Consider the following 18046-nt stretch of genomic DNA (forward strand, 5'->3'; position numbering starts at 1 on the left):
TGTACTCCAGGGAATGGAGTAAATGACTAGAAAGCTGCCACATGCTGGCTGGTGGCTCCTCTGTCTGAGCAGACTGTGAAGGGAAGAAATGCCTTCCCCCCTCTGAGCCAGGCCGTGATGGGGTGACCTCTGATGTGTGGGCCCTGGTGCCAGCAGTAGGTAGTAGTTGGGGGAGACACATGTCTGTGATCATGACAGAAGAAAAGAGCCGAATTGCTAAACTGTCACAACCCTGTATTGTTTTCCTGTTGCTACCATAACAAATTATCACAAAGATAGGGGCCTAAAACAATACAACTTTATTATCTTACAGTCCTGTGGGTCAGAAGGCAAACACAGGTCTCACTGGGCTACACTCAAGATGTCAGCAGAGCTGCGTTCCCTTCTGGAGGTTCTAGGGAAGAAGAATCTGTTTTTTGTTTTTTGTTTTTTGTTTTTTTTTTTACCTTTTCTAGCTTCTTGCGGTACTTTCATACTTTGGTTCATGGCCTCCTTCAGTCTTCAAAGCCAGCGACATTGCATGTCTCTCACACTTCCTTTGACTCTGACTTCAGCTGCAGAAGGCTGTCCACATCCAAGGGTTTGTATGATTAGATGGGTCCTGAATAATCTCCCCATTTCAAGGTCGTTGACTTTAACCACACCGCGAAGTTACATTTCCTTATAAGGTAACTTATTCATGGGTTCCAGGGTTAGGATATAGACCTCTTTGGGATACATGCTTCTGCCTACCACAGACCCTTCAGAGATGAAGAAACCTTATTTTAGACTTTTTCTTCTTGCTTTTCTACTCCAATTCCATTCTTGCTGTTAATATATTTCTGTGGTGCTAAGTTTCACCATTACCAGTGTCCAAAGCAGTAACGAATGTTATGCATGGCTAAGGTGGTGGCCAATGGTTCTCAATATCGGCATCAAGGGAGATGTGAAAGGTAATTCACATGTCCCTGGTGGGCAGAAAGGATGATTAAAACAGATCCTCAGGCATTTGTGAGCCTTCTAGAGAACTAGGAACTATTTGAAGAAGAGATTCTGGGGGAAAGACTTGGCTTTCTTGCGTGAGTATTTGGAGTGTCAGAAAGAACAAAATTTGGGAGATTAATTTAAATATGAGCTAATTCTCAAAAGTTGTAAAGCTTGAAACATACCAGTTTTCATTGAATAAATACATTGTTCTTTGCTGTAGCTGCTTTTTATGCTACACTCAAAAGACTGACTTGCTATTTATAAGAATAAACACCAGAGACACACAAATGCACACACACAGCCACACACATACACACAGGCAGAGGAATAGAGAAAGCCATTTCTAGAATGAAACCTCCATAGAGTTACTAGATTTAACTTCATTCTTTATTTCCCAGGAGGGAATCTGCAATAGTCTATTAATAGTATCCCCTAGCATATAACATTCTGCAGATGTTCTCTTAGTGCTGATTTTTTTCCACACCCAAACATGTTATCAATTATCTGTATTTTCATTTTGGGAGGCTCAACCCAGAAAGACCATTAACTGTAGTGCTATTGTAGCATTTCTTCCCAGTGTCATCAGGTTGTAGTAATTTTCACATAAATTGTTTTGAAAAATTTAATAAAAGCATTTTTCTTGTGGAGTTTATTAAAACTCAGTATCTATCCTGAAACAAGGTATACTGGTATTGCACACTCATACATCTTCCACCTGTAAAATTCTTAAAATCAGGATAATGAAAACAGTAACAGCAGGACCAATCAAAATGCAAAAGTTGGGAGAGCAAATGGCAGGAAAGAGAAGAAAATGGTATGCATGTTTCTCACATTCTGTGAGAAAGCACTGATTAGCAGCAGGTCTCAACTCCGTAAGAGAATCCATTTTCTAAATTTTGGGAGGAGCTCTGTTTTGAGCACCAAGTGAAACACAGCAATTTAAAAAGAGACTTTCATTTATGGAAATGCAAAGAAACAAAGCATTTTATAAGTTTGGAATGATCTTATTTTATTTTCTTTTGTTTCAGTTTTGGCAGGACTGTTGCCTGTGCTAATTTGACATACCCTCCTTAGATATGAACATATGTTAGAGAGAAAAGGAAGAGACTTGATTAAATACTTCATCTGTTCAATGAACCTTCCCTAAATGTGCATTTGCTCAAATTTTTAAGAGATATTACTTCAATATATGTTTTGGATTTAAATGTTATGCCTGATCAATAAAACAGGCTGTATTCTCCTGTCCTGATGAGCTTGAGTGTGACTCATGTCTCTCTTGGTCTGTATCCATTTGCATCCAAGAAATATTTGTCTTATTCGTCTTTTTTTTTTTGAGACGGAATCTCGCTCTGTCGCCCAGGCTGGAGTGCTGTGGCCGGATCTCAGCTCACTGCAAGCTGTGCCTCCTGGGTTTACACCATTCTCCTGCCTCAGCCTCCCGAGTAGCTGGGACTACAGGTGCCCGCCACCTCGCCCAGCTAGTTTTTTTGTATTTTTTTGTAGAGACGGGGTTTCACCGTGTTAGCCAGGATGGTCTCGATCTCCTGACCTCGTGATCCTCCCGTCTCGGCCTCCCAAAGTGCTGGGATTACAGGCTTGAGCCACCACGCCCGGCCGTCTTATTCGTCTTTTATGAGAGAACTCTTGGCAACAAGGGAGAAGGATACTACGTGATGATTGGTCACCAAAGTATTTCAACAGTTTGCTTCTTGACATAAAAGCAAGTAGGCTAAATTGACAAGTTTATGTGTATCTTATGGTGGCAAGACACCCAGATCCCTGAACATATCATCCTTCCTTTCAAGAAAGGCCTGGGACAAACTTGAGAAGGTTGGAGGCTCTGTGTTTTTGGTTAATTTTCTCTTTGAAGACATGAACCTCTATGGACACCAGTGATTCATTCATTATATTACAGGAGGTAGCTAGTCAGGCACCAGCAGGGCAGGAGAGGGCTCCCCCCAACACACACCACACACACCAGGAGCGTTGGTAGACCATCAGGTGATGGTCAGGCTGTTGTAAACTGTCTTTCAAAAGTAATAATTGGTCACAGCTGGTGCCAGGGAAAGGCGGCTTCCTAATAGATAGAACACACCTGAAACTGGTGATCATCAGCTTCCCAATAAGATTGCCGCAGCTGAGCAAGCCGGGAGAGGTAATACAAGCCGGAAGTTTCCCAACGTGTAAAACCCCAAGTCAGAAGGTTAGACCTCACACTTGATCTCTCGAATTGCCCCCGTGGCCCTCTTGTAAGTGTACTTTATATCCATTCGTTCCTGTTCTAAAGCTTTTAAATAAGTTTTCACTGCTCTAAAACTTGCCTCAGTCTCTCACTCTGCCTTATGCCCCTCAGCTGAATTCTTTCTTCTGAGCAAGCAAGAATTGAGTTTGCTTCAGACCTGTACAGATTCACTGCTGCTAACATATTTTGGTGCCCTGTGACCCGGAAATGTTCCATGGGTAATATAATTTGGTGCTGCATGTGACTCGGATACATTCCCCAGTAGTAAGAGACCTCTATGCCTTGCCTTCTTTGGCTGGAGGTGTTCAACCCCTGTACATGGCTTTCTTCTCCCCTTTCACTCTCCTGTTCACTATCCAACCCCCAGAACAATTCCTCTTGGGGATAAGTGACTCTGCTCCTTCCGGCAGATCTTCAGCTCACCCTGATAGGTGGCTCGTGGGGGCTGGAAGGACTGTGGGGTCTGCACCGAGTCGAACTGAGGCATTAATGGCCCTATTAGACAGGAGGCTTGCAGGGTGGTAGGGCTAAAGTCTAAAACCCTAAAACCATGCAACGTCTGGGGTTTTCTCTGCATTTTTGAACTAAAATCGACTCTTGCCCAAGAAACTGCACTGCATATTCTGTTTTCTGTGTGTGTGTTCTGAAATATCCTTGCACACCTGCCAGACTGTCTGACTCAGAGGGCAAGTCGACCTTTTCTTTGGTTTCACATCACATGCTGCGTGGCTTCCTTTTCTGCCTTAAAAACACACACTCCCTGTTATTCGTGAGCCTGCAGCTCTTAATTGCATTGTGTGACAGCAAACACTCGGGCTCCATTGCAGATATCCCCCAAGATTTATACTTGTTCTTACCCTACCAGCTCGGATGACCTCCAACCCTCCCTGTCTCCTGGCACATTACTGGGACAGACATTAATTAAAACTCTGACTCCGCCAAATCCTTATGACTTATCATATGCTTTTCATTCCTGTTATGCCCTAGGGCTGAGTTTTCTGGTGGCTTTTGAAGCAGTTTGTCCAGCTGCATAGGACCTCACTCTGGCCTTCTAAGGATCCCACCTACTTACTTTTTTGTTTGTTTTTTTTTTTTTTGAGTTAGCACCCCTTTTAGATGAGGTTAAATTATTTCTTTGCCATTTGTGAATTCTTACCCCAAATGCTCCAGAGGTTAATACTTTATGTCAAGAGGGCAAACAGGTACCCTCTCAAATCCTAGGGCTGCTGTTTTTGCGAGCATATGAAGTCTTTCCATGAGTATTCCTCTCACCTCCTCCCACTTCTTCTTGTAGCCTTTCTTTCCCTTCTCCACATGCATCAAGACCTTCAAGGTCATATTGAAGGAAGGGAAGTCCAGCCCCCTTGCGGCAGTTAGCTGAAAAACAGGCTTCCCATAAAGAGCAGGGGAAACAGGAAGTTAAGAAAAGAGATAATTATTTTGTTGCTAGAATGCTCTGAGTGACAGTCACTATAAGGTCGTGGAAACAAGGACATAGATGAGCCTAAGGCTGCAGGTGCAAGACACCCATAGGACAGAGATGAAGGATGGTCCCAGGCTAACAGACCATCAGAACAGGGATGAAACATACTATCAGAACAGAGATGAAAGGTTAGGGGTACACAGTAAGACTGGTTCATTCCAGAACCCCAAGGATGAACAGGGGGCTCACTGTTCACTCCATCATCTCCTCTGTTCTCAAGTGGGTAATTATGACGAGATGGGACCAAGGGTAGATGGTAAGACCAGTTCATCCCAGAACCCAGTGATGATGGGGGATGCCCCACTCAGGGTAATAGAAAAGTAGAGGGAACACTTTCTTACCTTTTCTCCTCTCTTCTCTCTTTGTAGATGGGTAATCATGTCTCCATCCCATAGGACATGTCCCTCAGAAGCATTCCCCAAAACCGGGAAAAGTTTGATTTCTCCAAACCTTAAGAAAAAAAAAAACCAAAAAACACTTAGTTTTCCTTTATAATACTGTTTGGCCTAAAAATGAACTGGAAGAAAATTACAAAAGTCAGCTTTGCAACTCAGTGCCCCTGTGCAGGAGGTCTTCAGATTAGCCTCCTCAGTCCTTTATAACTGAGATCAGAATAAGGAGGATAGGACTAAGAAAAAGGAAAAATGCAGGGATAAGTCCTTATCAGTAAAAATGGGCTTTTAATTCCTAGCTGTTGGCCCTTCGACAAGAAATAGATCAGCTATGTCCAGCCTTGTTGCTTGCTCTAGAAACAATAATTCAGGCTTTGAACAAATAGACCAGAGCTTTTGGCCTTGAGTAATAAGACTAAATGTTATATATTGGGGGCCTGATCCATGACAGTTATTTGTGACTTCTTATACAGTATCTTATTTAATAATCTTCATGATAACCCTTGGAGATAATATTTTTATCATCCCTCTTTTACAGATAAAGGAAATAAAGTTCATACAGGTTAAGCCAATTGTTCAAAGTCACACCACAACTGAATGGCAGGGACAGATCTCAATCTGAACTTGCCTGACTCCAAAGCCTATGACCATTCTATCTTACGTATTATTTTCCCTGAATCATAGTTTGTGTAGTTATAACAGTGGGGTTAACAGTGCCTAACTTGCATGATTGCTCAGAAAGTTAAAAGTAGTATGTTTATGGTAGCTGGCACATTGTAAGTGTTTAATAAATTTAAACATTCACTAAAAATAATTCTTGACTATGCATTATGTACCATGCATAGTTCTAGGTGCTAAGGAGCAGAGTGGCAAACAATCATACCATGGCCTTTGATTTCCTGAAGCTTCCTGATTTGGTATTATCCCATTTTATTGCCAGCAATTTCAGTGTCTGGTAGGGGTGGGTGGGAGTGGAGAGTGTACTGGTTTGCTAGAGTTGTTGAAACAATCGTACCACACACTGAGTGGCTTAAATGATAGCAATTTATTGTCTCACAGTTCTTGAGGATAGAAATTTGAGATAAAGATGTTGGCAGGATTGGTTTCTTCTAAAGGCTATGAGGAAAAACCTGTTCTATGCCCCTCTCCTAGCTACTGGTGATTTTCTGGTAGTCTTTGTTGTTCTTTAGCAAGTAGAAACATCAGCCCAATCTCTGCCTTCATGTTCACATGGAGTTCTCTTTGTATGTGCACCTGTGTTCTAATTTCCCTGTTTTATAAAGACACCAGTAATATAGGATTAGGAGCCCTCCTCCTTCAGTATGACTTTATCTTAAGTAACTACTCTACAATAACACTATGTTCAAAAAAGTTCACATTCTGAAGTATTACGGATTGAGACTTTAACATATGCCATTATGTGTGTGTATATTTATACATTCTTTATCCATTCATCCATTGACAAACACTTTGTTTATTTCCATATCTTAGCTATTGTAAATAATGCTGTACTGAACATATGAAAATAGGTATCTTTTTAAGGAGCGAATTTCACTTCCTTTGGGTATTATTTAGGTTTAAAAAAGAAAAATGATTCTGCCATTTACAACAACATGGTTAAACCTGGAGGGCATTATGCTAAATGAAATAAGCTAGACATAAAAAGACAAATACTGCATGATCTCACTTATATGTGGAATCTAAAAAAGATGAATATATAGAAGCAGGCAGCAGAACAGTGGTTACTAGGGGAGGGCGAGGAGGTAGGGAAAATGGAGAAAGGTAGGTGAAGGTTGCAATTAATGGGATGAATAAGTCTACAGATATAAGGAATGATACGGTGATTACAGTTAAAAATAATATGTTGTATACTGTAAATTTACTGAGAGAGTAGATGTCAAGTGCTCTCACCACACCCACACAGACACACAGATACACATACAATGGTAACTGTGTGAGGAGATGTATATGTACATGTTAATTAGCTTGAGAGTAGTAATCTTTTATTTATATATGTAATCAGAAACTCATGTTTTACACGTTTAATATATACAATTTTTATTTTAAAAGTACTTTCACATATAAATTCTGGGGTGACACAGTTCAATCCCTAATATGGAGTTTCTCAATATAAATTAAATTTGAGTTTCCCTTGTTTGCTTTGAGAAAATATTGCAGTCAAGCCTTTCTGCAGTGGAACAGGCACAGGGAATTTGTTCACAAAAGTGAACACACTATTGGGATGCCATTCTACAAGCTCTAGGAATTGCATCCAAAGCTTCTCAAACACTGAATTAAAGATATGTTCATAATGTTCCCTGAAATAGGATGAGCTTTCACTCTAATTGGCTTCTGTGAGCTTTGAATGGCTTTTTTCTAGTAGGACATGGATGGTAAAGTTGACTTCTGCAGTAAATGCCAGTGGTGGTGATGGCAGTCTCTAGCCACTGGTCCCTTGAAGGAAAACCAACACCACAGTCAAACACCATCAAGGGTGTTCAGGGAATGGAAGAAGAAGGGTGATCTGGAGCAGTCTATTGTATCATTTAATGAGCAATTTGTTGACAGCTTTCTGAGTACAAAGCTTTCCTCCAGTAAGAATAATTAAGAAAGAGATAGCGGTCTTTATCCAACAAAATCTAAACATTCTCCCACAAAATACCATGAAAACAGCAAATTTGGCCTTTTGTCCATCTTATAAGAGGAAAGGAATTAAGTGAGTTTCAAAAGCTGAACTTTATGGACTACCCTGCCTTTCATGTAGATTAACTTACTTACTCTTCAGGGCAACCCCTGTGAGGGAGAAAAAGAAAGTTCACAAAATTTGGTAGCACTGACATTTCTCTAAAATTGATGGATCTGATATTCATGCCCTGGTTTATCTGACTCCAATTTTCAAGCTGTTTCCACAATACCAGGCGGAAGTAGCTGGGCATCACGTAGCATGGCTGGAAACACATGAACTTTTGTTCTGGTTTCAACTATTTTGTCCCATTAGCCATTCCTAGGAGTCTACATATAGTGTGTCAACAGACAGTGGGGAAATGCTGCAGGAACTCAAGTGTTGTCTAGTAGCTTCAGCCCGTCAACACCTTTTACCACAAGTGGGAAATCTAAGACAACAAAACTTCACCTGGCTTCTCATCTTCACAGTTCTCAGTCAGTGTCTGAGAAACAAGCCACCTTAGACCTGTACCCATCCTCCTGCCATACATGCTACTCTGTCCTCTTTTTCCCAGCCCTTCCCAACAGTGGTCTCTTCTGCCTTCTCTGAATATTATGTTTCATCTCTGATAAACTCTCCTAAATTCTTTACTTCTTCTAGAATTCTTCCTCCCTTCTCTGATGAAGTAGAACATATTTATCTTCCCAAATAATTGATGTCATTCCTTATGCCTAAACAAGGCCACTCCTTATCCCATGTGACATGATCCAAAGTTTGGAGGCTCTGTGCACATCTTCTAAGGTACTGTTGCTGCTTCAAACCCTTATCCCTGCATCCTCTTACAAAACATCTTCCTCCCAAGATGCTCACTCCTTCCAGCTTTGCTAGCCTCCCTCTTGGTGCTATCATTTGTCTGTAGACATTGTGGACTCTGTGGACATTGGCCTCTAACTCATGGTCCTCCTGAGCACAAGTCTCCATTTTGAGAAATTTCAATATCTGTAATGGTAACCTAACAATTTCTTTAACTCTATAAAACTTCACTTTTACGTCACATAATTTACTGACAAACAAAGTTATACCTGAACTTTTAGTATCATCTAGCATTTCTCCATATCTGAATTCTTATGTTCTACTCACTGATCTCACCCAACTTCTTATGCTTTCCAAACTCATGGGGATTTTTCAGGCCTTAATGGTCCCCATCCCCCTCTCTGCCACCTCATCAAATGCATCATTTCTGTTTTAGAGTCATTTAATGCCATACCATAGGCATGGTCCAGCACTTAATAATTTATCCAGAATCTCAACAACTTGCTCTTTCTTGCTCTGTGAATCTTTTAAAATTCCCCATTTAACTACTAAATACTGTTTGAGAAGATCACAGAATCATGTTAGTTTATGCCATTTCTAGTTTGTGACATCATATTCGTTCAGCTCTTCATACTGGCTAATTATTTTTTCTTGTACATGGTCACATCTCTTTCCAAGGCCTATATTATTTTTCCCACTGACTGCTGCCTCCTTGAAACTCTTTCCTCCTTACCTTTGTTAATACCACAATTTCCTAATTTTTATTTTACCCCTATGATCATCCTAAGCCAAAACTTGAAAATCATGTCTGTTTCTTCTCTGTCACCACTCGACAAGTCAAAATATTTGTAGCTTCTCCGAATCTCTCAGATATGTCTTTTCCTTTTCATTATCTGCTGCGGTGATAGAAAAAAAGACTTGAATTTTTGAATCCTGGATCTGTTACTTTTTGGTTGTATGATTGTGATCAAGTTACTCAACCTCATTTTTCTTATCTGTAAAATGAAATGAATAATAACAAAAATAATGATTATGAAGGTGATACCTATTTTATAGGGTTGTTGTAATAAAAACCTAGGTCTGTCTGCTTCTAAGTCTGGGATTTTCATACCCTGCCTTGGCATCTGGTAGTTGAGGTTTCTTCCAAAGCATAGTAGTACTACCCCAAAAAGATCCCCTGGCCAGAATTAGGATGACATGAGCTGCATCTGCTGTGTCTAACTAACCATATTCTCTCTTTCACTCCAATGTTTTCCAATTGGTTTTGATACCAGATTGCAGCAAGTAATGGATTTATAAGTTCATATATTTTAAAAGACAAAAACATTAAAATATAAAAAAAAATCACTTAGAGACTGACTGATATTCTTGATACAGAAAAAAACTACAATTTTAAAAATGATGATATAATAGTTAACATTTTTTGAATGCCCAGTATATGACCCATATTGGGCATATTGGGTGGGCACTCGACCCACATCATCTAATTTATGTTTCAGAGTTGTTGAATTTAGGTGTGCAGGTTCTCCATTCTACAAGGCCACCCCATCTAAAGAAACTATTCTTATCAGAGACATCATAAACATATGTATTTACTGTGATAAATTTTGATCTGATGACTGTACAGTGGCTTACATTAATCAAAATATTTCAGATATATGAGATGAATATGGACTGTGCTGAAGAGAGGATGTCATTTTCTGACTGTACAAATGCACTGCAGGGTCTCCTCATTATCATAGTCTTCATCATCATCTTCATCTTGACTGTTTCTTTTTTTGTTGTCCCCCTTTCACAGGTGAGAAACCTGAGATTTGTGGAAGTTAAAAGACTTGTGCAGCATTCCACAGCTAGTAAGTGGCAGAGCTGGTACAGCATTCCACAGCTAGTAAGTGGCAGAGCTGGTACAGCATTCGACAGCTAGTAAGTGGCAGAATTGTCTGTTGGAATCTCAGCACTACACAACCCTGCACATCTCCTGTGGCCCTTGGTTCTGTGCTCAGCATGTAGCAGTTGCTCGAGTGATACCAAAATGAAAGGAGCCAAGACATTGAGTAGCACAAATTTTTAAAAATAAGGAAAACTATCAGAGAGTTGAATAAGAAGACTTTGGTAATAGGTAAAAATCAGAATTTCTGTGATTCTGATTCCATTTATTTTACGCATGTCCACCCATCTCTAGGTTAATGGTAATATATAAGATATAAAAATCTTCTTTTAAAAACAAATTAAACTTCAGAGAAGCCACAACACATTAACTTAGAGAATCTGGGCACTGGCCATCTTCTAAACCTTTTTATCAGGGCTAAAGCAGAGGACAATGGTGCGTTTTCCGGGACATGGATAATGGCAGCTTCAAAAGATGACCTGTTAAGGAACACTGGAAACAGATTGTGTTTGCAGCCTCAATGAAATAATGTGAATCATATAGCTAAGCACATTCAAAGAAAGAGGGAAAAAGTGCCCTGGACGGTCAGACACAAGCATGAAACAGCCTGACCCTAAAACTCTTTGTCACTTTGGGCAATAAGAAATCCTGGCCAAGCAGAGCAGCTGTCCCATGATGTCCTCCCTGCCTGGTCCCTTACCTCTTTCAGATGTGAGATCTAAACACAATAGTTCAAAGCACTGGAAAAGTTTGCTCTGCAATGCTTTTACCTTTTGAATAAAAAACTGGTATGATTTATTCCCCTAGCTTTCCACTTTATTTGGAAATTCAGATAATTATTTTAATAAAGCAGGAAAAGATAATGACCCTGACATCTTTATTGCTTTAATCTCTGGTATCAATAGATAATCATGATGATTGGAATTTATGGCCCAGGATCTATTATGAGCAGGATGATGTGTTTTCTGGTGCTTTCAGCCATCAGATTCTGAACCCTTTTCATATATTAGGAGTATCCCTTATTATTCCTGTCAGATATTCAGAGATCAGAGTGTTCAGGCTGTGACACTGTTTCATTTTTATTAGATTTTATTTAATTGACCTGACTGTATTGGTGAGTGCCATCATGGCTGGCACTGAATATACACATGCATATGTATGTATCATATAAAGGAGGCTTAGCGGAGTTCCCTGGCTCTGAGGGTACAAGATTCCTTCAAGAGTTAGAGTGGTAAAAGCCAATGATTCCCATTTTGAGCAGTGAATCAAAGTATTTGAGAACTTTTATTTAGTTAATTTGACATAAGTTTTCCTCTCCCTCCCAGAAAGTAAATTATTTTAGGCAGGTGAAGAGAGGGCTGGAACTCTCATTAAATCTGACTCAAAGCCCAACTTGAGGACCAGTGATATGAATTGCTCTAGTATTTTTAGTATGTAATCTGATGATATCTATCAAATTTTAAAACATACATAGGAATTATAATGAGTGTAGAAGGAAAGCTAAAGAGAGTAAATTAACTATTGGTTTAACATACAATATCCTAGCAAAGGAGAAAAAAGACAATCTAACATAAAAGATAATACAAGTCCTTGAAATAGGGAATTCAACAAATGAAATTGGAAAGAGGAGTTCAAAGTCAACTGATTAAAATTTCTCTGAAATGAAGAAAAGACTAGATCAATCATTTGAAAGAACTCTTGATACACAAAAACAAATTGATGTAGAACTGTGCAAACTAAAGCATACCGTAGGTTTTAAGTGATTGAACTCAAAGTAGAAAGAAAGAATTCTTCAGTCATCTAGGAAAAAAACAAATATTTCTCATAAGGAAAGAATATTCAGGTGATTCCATTTGTTTTCCACAGCATCCTTCAATGGAGCAATATCTACAAAGTACTGAGGGACAAAAAATGGAATATAAGTTTATCTCATTCATCAAAGTAATAGTTCAAGAATAAAAGCCACAGACATGCTTTCTCAAAGATGAAAAGAATTATGCTACTCAAAAGTCACTGTGGAAAAACGGAAACAAACAAACAAAAGCACTGAAATTCAGCCAAACATGAACTATATCAAAGAAAGAATTCAATAGTGGAGCAGCTATGGCGAAATGGCTTAAGGTATTTAATCTACTAAAATATGAAGCCAAGAATAAATAAAAAATAAATCATGATTTCAGATCAGAATATAAATGCCACTTATTTGGACAAAATAAAAACAGTGCAAATATTAATACCAAAGACTCAAAAGTAGAGGGACATGAAATGGAAAGAAATCTTGCAAGTATGCCAATCAGTTTTCTCATCAGAGAAAACCTTTTTTCCCTTTTTTCTTTTATTTCATTCTCTTGTCTAATTGCTTTGGCTAGGACTTCCCGTACTGTGTTGAATAGGAATGGTCAGAGTGGGCGTCCTCTCCTTGCTAGAGTTCTCAATGGGAATGGTTCTAACTTCTGCCTGCTCAGTTTGATATTGGCTATGGGTTTGTCACAGACAGCTCTTCTTATTTGAGGTATGTTTCTTCAATGCCTAGGCTGTTGAGGATTTTTATCATTAAGGGTTGCTGGCATTTTATTGAAAGCTTTGTCTGCATCTATTGAGATGATCATACGGTTTTTGACTTTAATTCCATTTATGAAGTGAATCATATGTATTGATTTGCATATGTTGAACCAAGACAAAACTATTTGAACTGGAAATGTATTTGTTTAAATGCTATAATTGTTCTAATCTCAGCACTTCAAATATTATTTTCTTTTTTTAAAAAATTCAGCTTTTAATTTAGCTAGAGGAGGTACATATGTAGAATTGTTACATGGGTATATTAGACCCAGGTAGTGAGCATAGTACTGAATAAATAGATGGGTCTTCAACCCATTCCCCTCTCCCTCCCTCCCTTCTTGAGTAGTCTGCAGTATCTTTTCTTTCCATGTTTAAGCTCATGTGTGCTCAATGTATAGCTCTCTCTTACAAGTGAGCACATACAGTATTGGTGTTTTGTTCCTGTCTTAATTTGCTTAGAATTATGCCCTCCAGCTCTATCTACTAATGTATTGCTGCAAAGGACATTATTTCATTCTTTTCATGGCTGTGTAGCACTCCATGGTAACTATGTAACACATTTTAAAAATTCAGTCCCCCACTGAGGGGCACCTAGGTTGATTCTATGTCTTTGCTACTGTTAATAGTGTGGCAATGAACACAGGAATTCATGTTCTTTTTTCATGTGCCTTTTTGGTATAATGATATATATTCCTTTGGAGATATACCCAGTAATAGGATTGCTGGGTCGAATGGTGACTCTGTTGAAAGTTCTTTGAAAAATTTTCAATCTGCTTTCCACAGTGGCTGAACTAATTTACATTCACACCAGCAGTGTATAAGCATTTCATTTTCTCCACAGCCTCGACAGAGAAATCTGTTGTTTTTTGAGTAGCCATTCTCACTGGTGGTATCTCACTACAATTTTGATTTGCATTTCTCTGATCGTTAGGGATGATGCGCCTTTTATCACATATTTATTGGTCATGTGTGTGTCTTCTTTTGCCCACTTTTTACTGGGACTATTTGTTTTAAGCTTATTTAAGTTCCTTATAGATTTTGGATACTAAGCCTTTGTCAGATACATAGTTTACAAATATTTCCTCCCATCCTGGAGGCTGTCTGTTTACTCTATTGATAGTTTCTTTTGATGTGCAGAAGCTCTTTAGTTTAATTAGGTCCCACTTGCCAATTTTTGTTTTTGTTGCTATTGCTTTTGGGGACATGACCATAATTATTTTGCCAAGGCTGATGTCAAAAAGAGTATTCTCTAATTTTTCTTCTAGGATTTTTTTTACAGTTTGAGGTCTTACATATAAATATTTAACCATCTTGAGTTAATTTTTATATATAGTGAAAGTAAGGGTCTAGCTTCATGCTTCTGCATATGGTTAGCCAGTTATCGTAGCACCATTTCTTAAATAGGGACTCCTTTCCTTGTTGCTTGTCTTTCTCAGCCTTGTTGAAGGTCAGATAGTTTTAGGATTACAGATTTATTTCTGGTTTTCATTCTGTTCCATTGGTCTATGTGTCTGTTTTTGGACCAGTACCATGTTGTTTTGGTTACTGTGGTCTTATAGTATAGTTTGAAGTCAGATAGTGTGATGCCTCCAGCTTTGTTCTTGTTGCTTAGGATTGCTTTGGCTACTTGGGATCTTTTTTGTTCCATATGAATTTAAAATGTTTTTTTTCTAATTTGGTGAAGAATGACATTGGTATTATAGTTTGATAGAAATAGCATTTAATCTGTAAATTACTTTGGGCAGTGTGGCCATTTTAACAATATTCATTCTTCTAATCTATGAGCATAGGATTTTTTCCATTTATTTGTGTCATCTCTGATTTCCTTCAGTTATGTTTTACAGTTTTCCTTGTAGAGCTCTTTCATCTCCTCGGTTAGTTGCATTCCTAGGTATTTCATTTTCTTTGTGGCTATTGTAAATGGGATTGTATTCTTGATTTGACTGCCAGCCTAGGCATTATTGGTGTATAGAAATGCTACTCATTTTTATACATTGATTTTGTATCCTGAAACCTTGCTAGAATTGTTCTGTAGTGTAAGGAGCCTTTGTCAGAGTCTCTAGAGGTTTCTAAGTATAGAATCATTTTGTCAGTGAAGAGAGATAGTTTGACTTCTTTTCCTATTTGGATGACTTTTATTTCTTACTGTTGCCTGATTATTTTGTCTAGGACTCCCAGTACTGTGTTCAACAGGCGTTGCAAGAGTGGGCATCCACTCCTTGTTACAGTTATCAAAGGGAATGGTTCTAGCTTTTGCCTGTTCAATATGATGTTGGCTATGGGTTTGTTATAGGTGGCTCTTGTTATTTTGAGGTATGTACCTTTGAGGCCTGGGCTGTTGAGGGTTATAATCATGAAGTAATATTGAATTGTATCAAAAGCTTTATCCATATCTATTGAGATAATTATATAATTTTTGCTTTTAATTCTATTTATGTAGTGAATTATATTTATTGATTTGCATATGTTGAACCAACCTGATATCCTAGGAATAAAACCTACTTGGTTAATTAATTTTTTGATATGCAGCTGGATTCAGTTTGCTAGAATTTTGTTGAGGATTTTTACAGTTAAGTTTATCAGGGATATTGGCCTGAAGTTTTCTTTCTTCATCATGTCTTTGCCAGATTTTGGTATTAGGCTAATGGTGGCTTCATAGAACGAGTTAGGGAGAAATCCCTCCTCTTTGATTTTTTGGAGTAATTTCTGTAGGATTGGTACCAGTTCTTTTTATGTCTGGTAGAATTCAGCTGTGAATCTATTCAGTCCAGGGCTTTTTTGGTTGGTAAGTTTTTAAATTGCTGATTCAATTTCAGAGCTTGGTATTGGTCTATTCAGGGTTTCAATCCCTTCCTGATTTTATCTTAGAGATTAGATGTTTCCAGGAATATATCCATTTCCTCTAAGTTTTCTAATTTGTGCACACAGAGTTTTCATAGTATTCTCTGAGGATCTTTCAAGAAAAAGAAACAAAATCTCTGGGAAGTATGGGATCATGTAAAGAGACCAAATCTATAACTCACTGGCATTCCTGAGAGAGAATGAGAGAGAATAAACAACCTGGAAAATATATTTGAGGATATAGTCAATGAAAATTTTTCTAATCTTCCTAAAGAGGTTGACATGAAGATCCAAGAAATACAGAGAACTCCAGCTAGATACTATACAAGATGATCATCCCCAAATCACACTGTCATTATATTTACCAGTTCACACAAAAGAAAAAAATTTTTTTTTTTTTTTTTTTGAGGCGGAGTCTCGCTCTGTCGCCCGGACTGGAGTGCAGTGGCTGGATCTCAGCTCACTGCAAGTTCCGCCTTCCGGGTTTACGCCATTCTCCTGCCTCAGCCTCCCAAGTAGCTGGGACCACAGGCGCCCGCCACCTCGCCCAGCTAGTTTTTTTGTATTTTTAGTAGAGACGGGGTTTCACCGTGTTAACCAGGATGGTGTCGATCTCCTGACCTCGTGATCCACCCGTCTCGGCCTCCCAAAGTGCTGGGATTACAGGCTTGAGCCACCGCGCCCGGCCAAAAGAAAAAATTTTAAAGGCAGCTGGAGAGAAGTGTCAAGTCACATACAGAGGGAACCTCACCAGGCTTGCAGCAGAACTCTCAGCAGAAACTTTATAAGCCAGAATAGACTGAGGGCCTATTTTGAGCATCCTTTAGGAAAAAAAAATCCAACCAGCAATTTCGTATCTCACCAAACTAACCTTCATATATAACAGAGAAATAAAATCCTCTTCAGACAAGCAAATGCTGAGGGACTATGTTTCAAGTAGACCAGACTTATCAGAGGCCTTTGTGGGGGTTCTAAACATGGAATTGAAAGAATGACACCTGCTACCACAAAAGCACACTTAAGCACACAGTCCACAGGTACTATAAAGCAATTGTGCAATCAAGTCTATATAACAACTGGGTAATAACACAATTACAACATCAGAATCAAACATATCAATACTAATCTTGAATGTAAATAGGCTAAATGACCCAATTAAAAGTCACAGAGTGGCCAGCTAGATAAAAAGAAAAGACTCAACCATCTGCTGGCTTCAAGAGACACATGTAATGTCACCCAGAGGCTCAAAGTAAAATGATGCAGAAAGATTACCATGTGGAAAATAAAAACGAGCAGGAGTCACTATCTTTATAGCAGATAAAACAGACTTTAAAATAGAATTTTTAATAAAAAGTAAGGACAATAAAGAGTATTACATAATTACAAAGATACACGAAGAAGCCTTAACTATCCTAAATATATATATGCATCCAAATATTGGAGCACCCAGATTTATAAGACAAGTTCTTCTTGGCCTACAAAAAGACTTAGACAACCACACAATAATAATGGGAGACTTCAACACCCCATTGATAGCATTAGACAGATCACTGAGGCAGGAAACTAATGAGGAAACCTTAGACTTAAACTCAACACTTGAACAATTGGACCTAATAGACATCTACAGAACACTTCACCCAACTACCACAGAATATACATTCTTCTCATCAGCACATGGAACATATTCTAAGATCAACCACATATTCAGTCATAAAGTGAATGTCAATAAACTAAAAAATGAAATAATATCAAACACACTGTTAGACCACAGTGCAATAAAAAGAGCAATGAATATCAAGAATATCTATCAAAACTACACAAATACATGGAAATTAAAGAATTTTTCTCCTGAATAACTCCTGGGTAAACTTTAAGGCAGAAACAAAAGCAGTGTTAACAGGAGAGTTTGTAGCCCTAACTCCCTTCATTAAGAAGTTAGAGCTCAAATTAACAATCTGACTTTGCACCTAAGGGAACTAGAGAATTTTAAAAAAAGAACAAACCAGCCCCAAAACTGAGAGAAAAAAGAAATAACTAAAAGTAGAGAAAAACATAATAAAATTGGAATGCAAAAATCCATACGAAATATCAATGAAATTGAGTTGGTTCTTTAAAAAAAATCAAATAATCTTTTTTCCCCTGAAACTTAGAGGGATATTGTAGAATCATAAATATTTTGTAATAAAATATTTAT

Source organism: Colobus angolensis, unplaced genomic scaffold (genome assembly GCF_000951035.1).
Source record: "Colobus angolensis palliatus isolate OR3802 unplaced genomic scaffold, Cang.pa_1.0 Scaffold16, whole genome shotgun sequence".
NCBI classification, from domain to species: domain Eukaryota; kingdom Metazoa; phylum Chordata; class Mammalia; order Primates; family Cercopithecidae; genus Colobus; species Colobus angolensis.